The 12,757-nt window shown below is 41.0% G+C and overlaps 1 protein-coding gene across 6 annotated transcripts in view; it reads left to right on the top strand.

The window, feature by feature from the left end:
• LOC138751586 (RNA-binding motif, single-stranded-interacting protein 3) overlaps positions 1-12,757 on the top strand; it is a 1,523,265-nt gene that overhangs the window by 296,747 nt on the left and 1,213,761 nt on the right. The gene's annotated exons all lie outside the window — the stretch shown is intronic.

A 12,757-nucleotide genomic window follows, 5' to 3' on the forward strand; every position in this document is an offset into this window, starting at 1 on the left:
GGAACCTAAAATGGCCTTATAAAGCATCAACATTGCATTCCTGCTCCTCTATTCCTCTTGTAATGATTATCAGCATTGCATTTGGCTTCTTCATCACTGACTCTACATGCAAGTTTATCTTCAGGTTATCCTTCATGAGGACTCCCAGGCCTTTGCATCTCGGTATTTTCAAATTTCTCCCCATTTAAAAATTTATTTTCCTCTACCAAAGTGCATGACTATACACTTTCCAACATGGTAATTTATTTGTCACTTCTATGCCCATTCTCCTATCTAAGTCCTTCTGCAGCCTCCCTGTTTCCTCCACCTACCTTTACATCATCTGCAAATTTGGCCACAAAGCTATTAATTTCAGAACCCAGATTATTAATATGCAATATAAAAAGCAGTGGGCCCCAACACCAACCCCTTGCAGAACACCACTAGCAACTAACCAGAATATGATCCCATTATTCTGACACTCTGCTTCCTGCCAATCGGCCAATGCTCAACCCACGCTCATATGTTTCCTTTATACCACAGGCTCTTATCTTGTTAAGTAGCCTCATGTGTGGTAACTTGCCAAAGGCTTCTCAAATCCAAATACACAATGTGCACTGCATCTCATTTATCTAGCTTGCTGGTTACTTCTTCAAAAGTTTCCAATAGTTATGTCAAGCAAGATTTCCCTTAAGGGCACCATGCTGGCCTTTGCCTATCTTTCATGAGACTCCAAGTATTCCATAACATCATCTCTGACTATTGAATCCAACATCTTCCAACCACTGCCATCAGGCTAACCAGTCTATAATTTCCTTTCTGTTGTCTCCCTCCTTTCTTCAATTTCCAGTCCTTTGGGGCCCATACCAAAATCTACCGATTCCTGAATAACCATTTCCAATGCCTTCACAATCTCTACCACTACTTCTTTTAGAACTGAGGGGCAATCCATCTGGCTGAGTCATATCTACTCTTAGACCATTCAGCTTTCTACACTCTCTTCCCTTCCCTAATACCCTTTGACTTCTGGAAGACTCCTAGTGAAGAGTGAAGACTGATGCAAAATAATAATTTAGTTCCTCTGTCATCTCCTTGACTCCCATTATTATTTCTTAAGCATCATTTTCTAATGGTCTTCAGCATAATTTTCTAATAGGTCCTACTGTCATCTCTTTTACTCTTTATATAATGTTTTGTATCCTGTGTAATGGCACTGATTTACCACAGCTTACAAACAAAGAAAGAATACACTTATTCATTTCCTTCAGCACACCGTGAAGTTGAATTTCTTTTTCACTAGACACAACATTGCATTCTTCAACTCCCCAAATGCCACCCAGCTAAACTCCTCTGACCTTCGTATTGGCTTGGCTAACTGCCACATGGGTGATCCTGACACTCTCACTCTCTTCTTCCTGATGAAGGTAAGTACGTGACTTTGACAGCCCCCACCCCCAAGCCTCTCAAGGAGGCGATTGATTAGAATTGTTGTGCTACGTAATGATCCAGAGGGCTGAGAGTTCGGCCTAACATCATATGATGGTGCAAGACAGGCGATGCATGGTCCAACTGGCAAGGGTGTCACTGCTTCTCTGACTCTGGCTCTGATACAGAACATGGACCATTGAGATATGCCAGTTTCAGCCAGTCGATGGAAACTGTCAGCTTTTCCATTCCTGTCGATTACTAAAATTTTTGGACGGCATCATAAAACCTGAAAAGAACCATTGTAAATGGGATGAAGTGGTTTGCAAACAGCATCATGCCAGAGGAACACACGAGTATGTGTTGTAAATCATTTGGCACATACACTGGAGTAACTTCATGTTTTCCTGAAGACAATCAAGAGAACTCGCCAGATCATAGAGTGTTGTACTTGCTCTGCCACTGAATGTCCAAGATTTGCCTTGACAGCAGCACACATTCGAGGAGAAACATGGGCAAATGTTTACTCCATGTAGGTGCATCACCGCCTGCTGTTAATGTTGCTTTCAGTTGTCGATGAAAACACTCAATGAGGCCATTGGCCTGCAGATGGTAAGTTCTAGTGCGAATGAAGGTAGTGCCCAGAAGACCAGTAAGGGCTCTGAGCAACGCTGAATTGAACTGAGACTTGCGATCCGTTGTAATGTTCACTGGAACATCAAAATATGGAATCCAACAACTGTCTCTGTAGGGAAGTCAAAGATAGGAATGGCCTCCTGTCACCTGGTAGTTTAGTCTTCACACAAGAGCAGACAAGTATATCCCCAGGATGGTGGAAATGGGCCTAACAAGTCTAGGTGCACATTGCTGGAAATGGGAATCCAGAACAACAAAATCCCCCAGCATGGATTTTGTGCATCTGGAGACTTTATAGCATTGACATGGCAGGCAGGTCCTAGCCCATAATCCATCATCCTGTTTAACATGAGGCCAGCTAAAACATTCTATAACTAGTTTGATTGATGCTCTTCTACCAGGATGCGATAGATTGTAAAGAGACTCAAAAATCTCCCACCTCATAGCTACTGGCACAAAAGGCCTAGGGTTTCCTGTGGAAAAACTGCAGATCAACTTTTCATCTGATTTATCCAGGGTCACACCTTGAAGATGGATACCATAGTTGATCCTGCAATACTGGCTAGATCGGTATTCTGTGCATGAGCTATGGTGGTAAAATTGATGGCAGTAGTCGCATGTAAGGTGTCACTGTTGCACCTGGACAGGGCATCAGCACGGCATTCAGTCTTCCTCAGATGTGCTGTAGGTCCAATGAAAATTGTAAGATGAAGTCCGATGCTGAAACTCTCTAGACAAGTAGAGATGTACTTGCAGAATGTGTAAGAGGCTGGTGGTCTGCATAAATGGTGAAAGGGTGACCTTCCAATAAAAAGCAGAAATGTTTCACTGAGAGATAGATGGCCAAGAGTTCTCGATCAAACCTACAATACTTTGCCTGAGCCAGTGACAGCTTGGCTGAAAAAAGTCCCAGAGGTTCCGATTGCCCACAGCACTGACAGATGCATCTGTTGTAAGAGAGAGCAAGGTATCGGGCTTTTGACGTACAAGTATCGTGACATTCATAAATGTAGTCTTCGCATTGTTGAAAGCAAGCACAGTATCGTCTCCCAAAGTTAATCTGACATCAGATCCTTTTAGTAATTAAGTAAGGATTAATAGAAATGCTGCATCATTTGGCAGGAATCAGCGATAAAAATTCATCATGCCTAAGAAAGTCGCAACTGACCAAATGTAACGGGTGTAGGAAATTCTCTAATCTCTCACTCTTTCATATTCATCTGGCAAAACACCATGTTGTGTAACTCTATGTCTCAAAAACGGATTTACTGGGATTGATCACAATTCCAAACTCATCAAGCCTCTGAAACATTGAGATGAGGTGGAGCTTGTGCTCCTCTTCATGTACGTTTGCGACCAGAATATCATCAATGTAAATAAACACAAAATCGAGGCCGGCGAGTACGTACTCCATAAACTGCTGGAATGTCTGAGGTGCATTCCGTAGACCGAATGGCATTCCCAGAAACTCAAAAGTGCCGAAAGGGGTAATTACTGCTGTCTTTGCGACGTCAGAAGGCTCAACTGGAAACTGATAGTGATCTATTTTCACAAATACATGTTTGCCATCGAGGTTTGCTGAAAAGTCTTGTAAATTGGGGATGTTATATCGTTCAGGCACGGTAGAATTGTTCAGGGCACAATAATCACCACAAGGCCACCAATCCTCAGGAGACTTTTTTGCAACCATATGCAACAGTGAAGCCCAGCAGCTGTCAGATTTGTGGTTTATGCCCAACTTCTGCATGTGGTCAAATTCAGATTTTGCTATTTTAAGACTGTCTGGGGGTAATCTCCGAGCCCACACTACCACCAGAAGACCGTGTGTGGGTTACTGTATTTTTAACGACTGTGCAATGATATGATGGGATCACTAGGTGAAGGAAACACTTGAATAAGGCTCAGGAAAGGGCAGAGCCAGGTTGATGGTTCACCAGACAGCTGATGACATTGGAGGGATGACAGATGTAGCTCACTTGCATACAAGAGCTGTGATCCATGTCACAGCGATTTTTTTTTTCCATTCTCCCCCCCCCACCCCCCCAAACCCACCAACGAAGAAAAATGTTACAAGAAATCTGCTCCCAAAATGGAATTTGCCACAGTTGCAACAGTGAAAATCCATCAAAAAGGTTTATTGAGGCCAAAATCCAACATGAGTGACCTCTGGCCATATATTTGGATATAAAATGATTCATGGCTGAAAGAATACATGACATATTGGGGTGCTTGCATTCCTTCGTGGTTGGAAGGACCACTACCAGCTGCCGTTTGTATAAGGTGGAAAGTGACTGACAAGACAAGGCAGCAGCACCAAATCTCTGATGCTTCCAACAAATGCGCCATCCATCGCCTCTACCACGTCCTCAACCACCATGATTACAACCAAGTTGATGGAAGGAATTCTGTTGTGTGCCCAAAGCCTGGACCTGCGTAGTCAGTGCTGTCATTTGCTGCTTAAACTCAGTTATCATTGATTGATAAGTTGCTGGTGCTTCACAAGGTGCAGTAAGCACTTGTTCTAGTTCCATTTGCTCCTGTTGACTAAGGGAAGAAGCCAATCCTTCGATCTTCAATGCAGAGGTCATGCACATAACAATATCGGTATGATCCGCCAACTGATCGAGGGTGGACATTGAAAGACACTCACCAAATGCTCTTAAACATGATGAGGTAAACTTCAAAGGAACCTCTGTTTCCAAAATTCGCCTTGGACAAGGTCTGTTTCAGCCAGCCTGTGCCACCTCCTCAACATCTGTGACGGTTGCCTATCACCTAGATTATCATCAGCTCGTAAATGGGCAATACAATTCTCCCCGAGTACATTGCAGTATAGCCCCCTTAAGCATGTTGTATGGGAGATTACCATCTGGATCCACTAAAACATCCTCCACTGCACTTCACAGAAAATCTGCTCTGGAAGACTCTCCACAAGTAAACTGTATTTAGTCTTCTGACTCATCACACAGAGGCCAGAGAAACACGCTTCAAAGATTGTGAACCATGTTGGTGCATTATTAATAACAAGGAGGGGGGGGGATATTTAGTTTGACTCTCCAATTGCTCCTGTAAGGGGTTTATTCTCATCACTAACCTTTTTAAATTAGAAGATACTGTTAACTCACGGGTTCACAACTTGTAATGGCCCTGATTTACCACAGCTTACAAACAAATAAAGAAGATACTCACTCATTTCTTTCAGCACCCCAATGAAGTCAACTTCCTTTAATATTCACTAAATACAAATTGAATTTTTCAACTCCCCCAACTCCACCCAACTAAACACCTCTGACCTTCTCATTGACTCATTGCCACACAGGTGATCCTGACACTCTCATACTCCTCCTCCCGACGAAAGTAAGTACTTGACCGTAACACTTCTTTGATATTATCTTCATCTTTACCTTATGAATTTTTAGTTAACCTGCAAATTATTTTAAAACTTCCCAGTCCTTTATCTTCCCACTAACTTTTGCTTCCTTCTGTCCGCTTTTGATTTTTACATTGGCTTTGAATCTATAGCCACAGTTGTGTGTGCTATGTATTCGTCCTGGACCTTCCTTCTTTCTTGCAGAAACTCCATCCATTGCTGCTGTACCATCTTCCCTGTAGTGTCCCATTCCAGTCAACTTTGGCCAGTTCCTCCCTCATGTCACTGTAATTCCCTTTACTCCACTGAAATACTGACAATGCATGACTTTAATTCCTCCTTGTGAAATCTCAATGTGAACTCAATCATATTGTTATCACTGCCCTTTATTGTTCTTTTACTCTAAGATCTCTCATCTCCTTTGGTGCATTACACAACCCGCAATCCAGCACAGCCGACCCCCTCAAGGGCTCATCAGCAGGCAGTTTTAAAAAGCAATCTTGTTTGCTTTCTGCAAATTCTCTTTTGAGATCCAGTCCCAACCTAGTTTTCCCAATTTATTTGCATGTTAAAATCCCTCATGACTACCATATTATTGCCCTTCTGACATGCCTTTTTATTTTCCTTTTGTAATTTGTTGTCTACTTCCTGGCTACTGTTTGGGGGTCTACACATAGCTACTGACAGTGCTTTTTTACCCTTGCCATTTCTTAGACTGTGATAGAACAGATCTATCACCAATGTACATAGTGTATATAGTTACTGTATCTAGACTGTGCTTACAGCGATTGGCTGAGATCTAAGCCACACCTATTGTCTGGGCCTTAAAGGGTTGTGTCCCTAGCCAGGTCGGATCATTCCGGACTGGTCGGCCACCTGTGAAGAGCTCCTGTCTTTTGCTAATAAAAGCCTTGGTTTGGATCAACAAGTCGTTGGTTCTTTCGACGAGCTCTACATAGACTCAACCCACAATGATTCTTAATCTTTTGATCTTGTCTTTTTCTAATGATTTAATGTTGTTCCTCACCAACAGAGCCACACCATCTCATCTGCTTACCTGTTATCCTTTCGATAGACTTTGTCCTTGTTTATTAAGATCCCAATAATATACATCATTTAGCCATGACTCAGTGATGGCCACAAAATCATACCTGACAATGTGCATCACAAGGCCATCCATTTTATTTATTCTGTTGAGTGCATTTAAATACAAAATCTTTAGCCCTTTATTTGTAATGTTTGGACTCTGTATCCCTATTGTATTGCAGCTCATCCCACAGGCTGCCATTTTGCTTTATCTGCACGCCCTTCATACAAACTCCTTACCAGAAGTCCCTACTTGTGCACCAGCTGTCACTTTCTCTGTCTTTTCACTTTGCTTCCCAGCCCTCTGCAAATCTAATTGAAACCCTCCCCTTAACCCCCCCCCTTCCCCACAATAGCTGTAGCAAAATTCCCTGCCAGGATATTTGTTCCCCTAGAGTTCAGGTGCAACCCACCCACTTGTACAGGTCACCCTTTCCCCAGGAAAGGTTACAATGATCCAAGAACTTAAACTGTTCCCCCTGCACCATCTCTTCAGTTTCACATGTGTCTGCTCTATCTTCCTGTTTTGACCTTCCCTAGCTCGTGGCACCAGGAGTAATCCAGAGATGACCACCTTGGAGATCCTGCTCTTCAGCCTCTTGTCTAACTCCTTAAACTTAATTTGCAGGATCTCTATCCCACTCCTGCCTAGGTCATTAGTATCAATATGTACCATGATCTCTGGTAACTCCATCACCCCCTTAAGAATATTCTGCACCTGCTTAGACACATTCTGGACCCGAGCACCCAAGAGGTAACATATCCTTTTTGCATTCAAAGCACAGGCTAATTCAATTGCTAAATAACAAATCTTAAGTTACTTTGTTAGCATCGAGAAAATTAAAACTGGATATCGCTTGAGTAATCTCTCAAAGTAATATTGATTCAAACTATTTTCTGCATGTAACATTATGCACTACAAAGATGATGCAAGAATTAAGATCGTAAACACAAAATGCTATGCATTTATATTTGAGCTGCATCTGCCAAGCCCAGAATCTTTAACATCCGGAAGTACAAGGACAGCATTGGTTGGAAATATTACAGTCTGTGTGTTGCTTTGCAAGTCAAAGTAAACTACAATTTGGAAATACGTCAGTAGTATTTTATAATTTCTGAATCTTAATCCTGGAACTCCCAATTCAACAACAGAATCAGAATATTTTCACAGGAAAGACTGCAGTGCCTCAAGAAGGTGGCTCACTGCACCTTCTCAAGGGCAATAAATTTAAAACTGTAGGTGGTCTTGCGGCATGCTTTTGCCCTTTATTCCATCTTGCACATAATAATGATGAATTTTTACTGTATTTCTTTCCTCTTGACAAAAGCACATTTCTAACTAATGGAATTTGCACTCACATAAAATTCATATATCAGGGATACAAAATGTTTAATGATATTAGTAGAATATCATTTACAAAAATTATATGAGTAGAATTACACAATTCAAATCAAGTTCCTTAATCCAAAAAATATAAAAACCAATTGTACAGATCAATTATTAATCATATCAATAGCATACTGTATTTTGTTAATTATTTTTGACTTATTTACATTTTCTATGTGAAAATCTACAGGACTCTGAAAAATTATCATTTATTCATCAAGAAAAATGGACAAAATCTGGGTGTGTGTCACATTTAGACATTCGCTATTACAGAATGATCAATGTTTTAATTCAATAATTGGAGTAGAAGTAGTTCTATAGCAAGTTTCCATCAGGTCAAATTCACCTTTGCATATGTATCTGTTTGTTTTTTGATCATTACTTAGTAATAAATTGTGTGCAATGTCTTACGAATTATGTTTGCGAGAATAATACTGTAGTGGCAACCCTTCTAGAGTTTTCCACCACAGTCCTATGTTGATGAATAGCAAGATACTGAGTTTACATGTTAAATAATGTGAATAGAAATCATTTCATTTAGTGATATCAACAGGATTCTGTTCAAGCATTTATAGAAATGGCCATACAGGGGCAGGAACTCTTTTAAAGAGATAAGAACGAATATGATCTTTTCAAGCGAGCAGTTTACACCAGGTATATCTCCAAAACTATGATTCGAATCCACAAATTTCTATCAGTTCAATTTATGGTTCAACTGTGGAATAGTGGTGTAGAATTTGCTATTTGCTGTTGGCACAGAACATTTGCCTCTAATACTAATGACAAAGTAGCCAATTAAATCTAAAATATTTCTTCAGTGCATGCAAAATACATAATGTGTACACAAGATGAGCATTTCTGAAAGGTAGTTTGGATGTTGTTCCAAGGTTTCAGCTCATCTGTAATTTTGTATTTATGTGGAATTGGCTTTTTGAGTTAGTTGTTTTGCTAACATGAATATTTGCATTTTTTGTTTTGTAATACTTAATAATGAAATAATTATTGTTCAAATTAAATAAAATAGATGAATGCAAAGCTGTTAATACTTTACATATTTTGTATTAATAATTCCATGGTTAATAGAAGATGGCAGCTTGGATGTAGTTTCAATATCCCTCATCAGCTGATTGGGAGAGGCTGTTTACAGTTAGTGATGTCTGGCAAGTGGGAGGCTTTAAAAATGAGATAGGGAGAGTTCAATATGTTCCATATTGGCATTTAAAGACAGGACTGTCAGGATTAAGAAATCCTGGTTGATGAAAGTTATTGAGGTATTGGTCAGGAAAAGAAGGCATATGTCATATATATGAAACTAGGATCAAGAAAATTCCTTGAAGAGTGTAAGGAATGTAGAAGTACACTGAAGAACCAAATCAGGAGGACAGGAAAAGGACTTGAAATATCCTTGATAGATAAATGAAGGAGAATCCGAAACAGTTCAGTAAGTATATTGGGAACAAAGGGGTAAATTGGGAGAAAATAGGCCCTTAACGGTAAGTGGTCATCTATGTGTGGAGCCACATGTTGCAGGCAAGGTCTTGAATGAATATTTTTCTTCTATATTTATCATGGAGAAGTGGATGGAAGCTATGGAGCTCGTGAAAGAGAACAGTGATGTCTTGAAATATATACACATGAAAGAAGAGGTGTTGATGGTACAAGATACAGATGCTCCTCTACTTACAATGGTCCGACTTAATTTTTCTAAGTTACAATGATCGTTATCACTATATTTTCTTTTGGGTTTTTTGTGTGGAATAAAAGGTATTCAGCATTTAATTATAATGTAGGCTTTGTTTTTGATAAATTTGCCCAGCTGTAGACTATGTTTAGGGTAGGTTAGGATAGGCTATGATGTTCAGTAGGTGTGGTACTGTATCTTTTTTGACATGATTTTTCCATTTATGATGAGTTTATCAGAACATAACCCCATTGTAAGTCAAGGATCATGTGTACTTATCACCCTGTAGTACTGATGCATCTGGCGATGGAACACATCATAGAAACATAGAAGATAGGAGCAGGAGTAGGTCACTCGACACACTTCTCAAACACTGGACCCATTTCAATTCACCAATAGAGGAAACCATTCTACAGATGATGCTATAGCCTTGTCTCTTCACTGTCCTGACCCACCTGTAGAAAGACACCTCATACACCAGGCTGCTGTTCATTGACTTCACTCGGCATTTAATATCATTATTCCCCAGAGGATGGTGGAGAAGCTGCCCTCAATGGGACTCAACACTTCTCTCTGCAACTAGGTCCAGGACTTCCTAACGGAAGAACCACAGACTGTCCGGATCAATAACAGAATGTCGAACAGAGGCATGCTAAGTACTGGCACACCTCAGGGCTGTGTGCTTAGTCTACTCCTGTTCATGCTACTGACCTACAACCGCAGCACCGCAGATGCAGCTCAAATGGTGTCATCAAGTTTGGTAATGATTCAACAGTAGTTGGGCCTCTTCAGAAACAATGATGATACATACTACAGACAAGAGGTGGAAAATCTCATGGAATGGTGTGAGAGAAACAACCTGAATCTCAATGTGGACAAGACGAAGAAGATCATTGTGGACTTCAGGAGGACCAGGAATGACTACCCTCCATTAAACATCAACCACTCTGTAGTAGAGAGTGGAGAGCACCAAGTTTCTTCAAGTTCACTTAACTAGTGACCTATCATGGGCACTCAACATCTCCTCACTTTGTCAAGAACACTCTTCCTGAGAAGACTGAACCAGGCAAGGCTATCATTACATTAACCTACTATAGGAACTCTATCGAGAATATCCTGGCCAGCTGCATCACAGTGTGGAATGGTTGCTACGGAGAAATGGATCAGAGATCAATCCACAGGAGCACTGGAATCTCCCTTCACCCTATCAATGTGATCTACCAGTGTCATTGTCTGAAGAAGGCACACAAAATCATTGAGGACCCCTTCCACCCTGCACACAGCATCTTTCAGCTGCACCCATTGGGGAAGAGATATAGGAGGATCAGAGCCAGCACCACCAGGCTGAGGAACAGCTTCTTCCCATGAGCAGTGAGAATGCTGAACGACCAAAGGGACTGCTCACACTAATCATCCGAGACTCTCATATTCATGAAACGATATTTAGTTACTTATTTGTATAGATAAAATACTTGTCCTGCATTTGTATTGTAGGTGTATTCTGTCTGGTTGTGTGTCCGCATCTTTTTCACCAAGGACCGGAGAATGCTATTTTGTCGGGTTGTACATGACAATAAGTTGGATAAATCCCCAAGGCCTGACCAAGTGAGGACCCAGAAGACTGGTGGGTGACCTATATTGTGCCTTTATTTCTGAAAAGAGCTTCAGGAACATCCCAGGGAACTATAGGCTGGTGAGCCCAAGAACAGTGGTGGGAAATTTACTACGGGTAATTCTGAGATACAAGATACAGTATATCAGGATTTCGGAAACAGTGTCTTGCTTGTCCTGGATAATATTATGGCTGTGCTCAGATGGGACAGACCAGACGGCTTGTCTATAGGACTGAGGAATGGGAAAGGTATGACCACAATCATGGGGTTGTATTATAGACTACCCAATAGTAAGCAACTTGGGGAACAAATCTGTAGAGAAATAGCAGACATCTACAGTAAACATAAGGTTGTGAATAGTACAAGATTTTAACTTTCCACAAATTGACTGGAACTCCCATCCTGTAAAAGGGCTGAATGGCTTGAAGTTCAGGAAGGTTTTCTTAATCAATATGTAGAGGAACTGACTAGACAGAGTGAAATATGGGATCTCCTATGAGGGAAAAAGACAGGACAGGTGACAGAAATATGTTTATGGGGAACATTTTGGGTCCGGTGATCATAATGCCATTAGTTTCAAGTTAATTATGGAGGAGGATAGGTCTGGGCCTTGGGCTGAGACACTAAATTGGAGAAAAGCCAATTTGGAGAAAAGCCAATTTGGAGGAAATGAGAAAGGATCTAGAATGTGTGGATTGGGATAAGTTGTTTTCTGGCAAGGATGTGTGAGATAAGTGGAGGTGAAATTTTGAGAGTACAGAGTGTGTATGTTCCTGTCAGGATTAAAGGCAAAGTAAACAGACATATGGAGCCTTGGTTTTTGTGGAATATTGGGAATCTGGTTCGGAGAAGAGCGAGGTGAAGAGCAGGTATAGGAAAGATGGAGCAAGTGAGGTACTCGAGGATTATAAAAAATGCAAGAGAAATCTTAAAGAAATCAGGAGGGCTGAAAGAAAACATGAGATTGCTTAGGCAGACAACGTGAAAGAAAGTCCTAAAGGTTTCTATAGATATATTCAGAGCAAAAGGAGAGCAAGGGACAAAATTGGTCCCCTTGAAGATCAGAGTGGTCAGCTACGTATGGAGCCAGATAGATGGAGAGATATTAAATAGGTTATTTGCATAAGTATTTACTCAGGAATCTGGCACAAAGTCTAAGGAAATAAATAAAACAAACCTATATAGATTAAAGAGGAGGTAGTGCTTGCTGTCTTAAAGCAAATAAGTGTGGATAAATTCCCAGAGCCTGACAATATATCCCCTCGGACCGTGAGTGAGACCAATGTAGAAGTTGCAGGAGCTTTGGCAAAAGAAAATTAAAATGTTCTTAGCCACGGGTGTGGTGCCAGAGGATTGGAGAGTAGCTTATCTTGTTATGTTTAAAATACATTCCAAAAGTACCCTGTAAATTTCTTCTTCTTTGGCTTGGCTTCGCGGACGAAGATTTATGGAGGGGGTAAAAGTCCACGTCAGCTGCAGGCTCGTTTGTGGCTGACAAGTCCGATGCGGGACAGGCAGACACGGTTGCAGCGGCTGCAGGGGAAAATTGGTTGGTTGGGGTTGGGTGTTGGGTTTTTCCT

Source organism: Narcine bancroftii, chromosome 1 (assembly GCF_036971445.1).
Source record: "Narcine bancroftii isolate sNarBan1 chromosome 1, sNarBan1.hap1, whole genome shotgun sequence".
NCBI classification, from domain to species: domain Eukaryota; kingdom Metazoa; phylum Chordata; class Chondrichthyes; order Torpediniformes; family Narcinidae; genus Narcine; species Narcine bancroftii.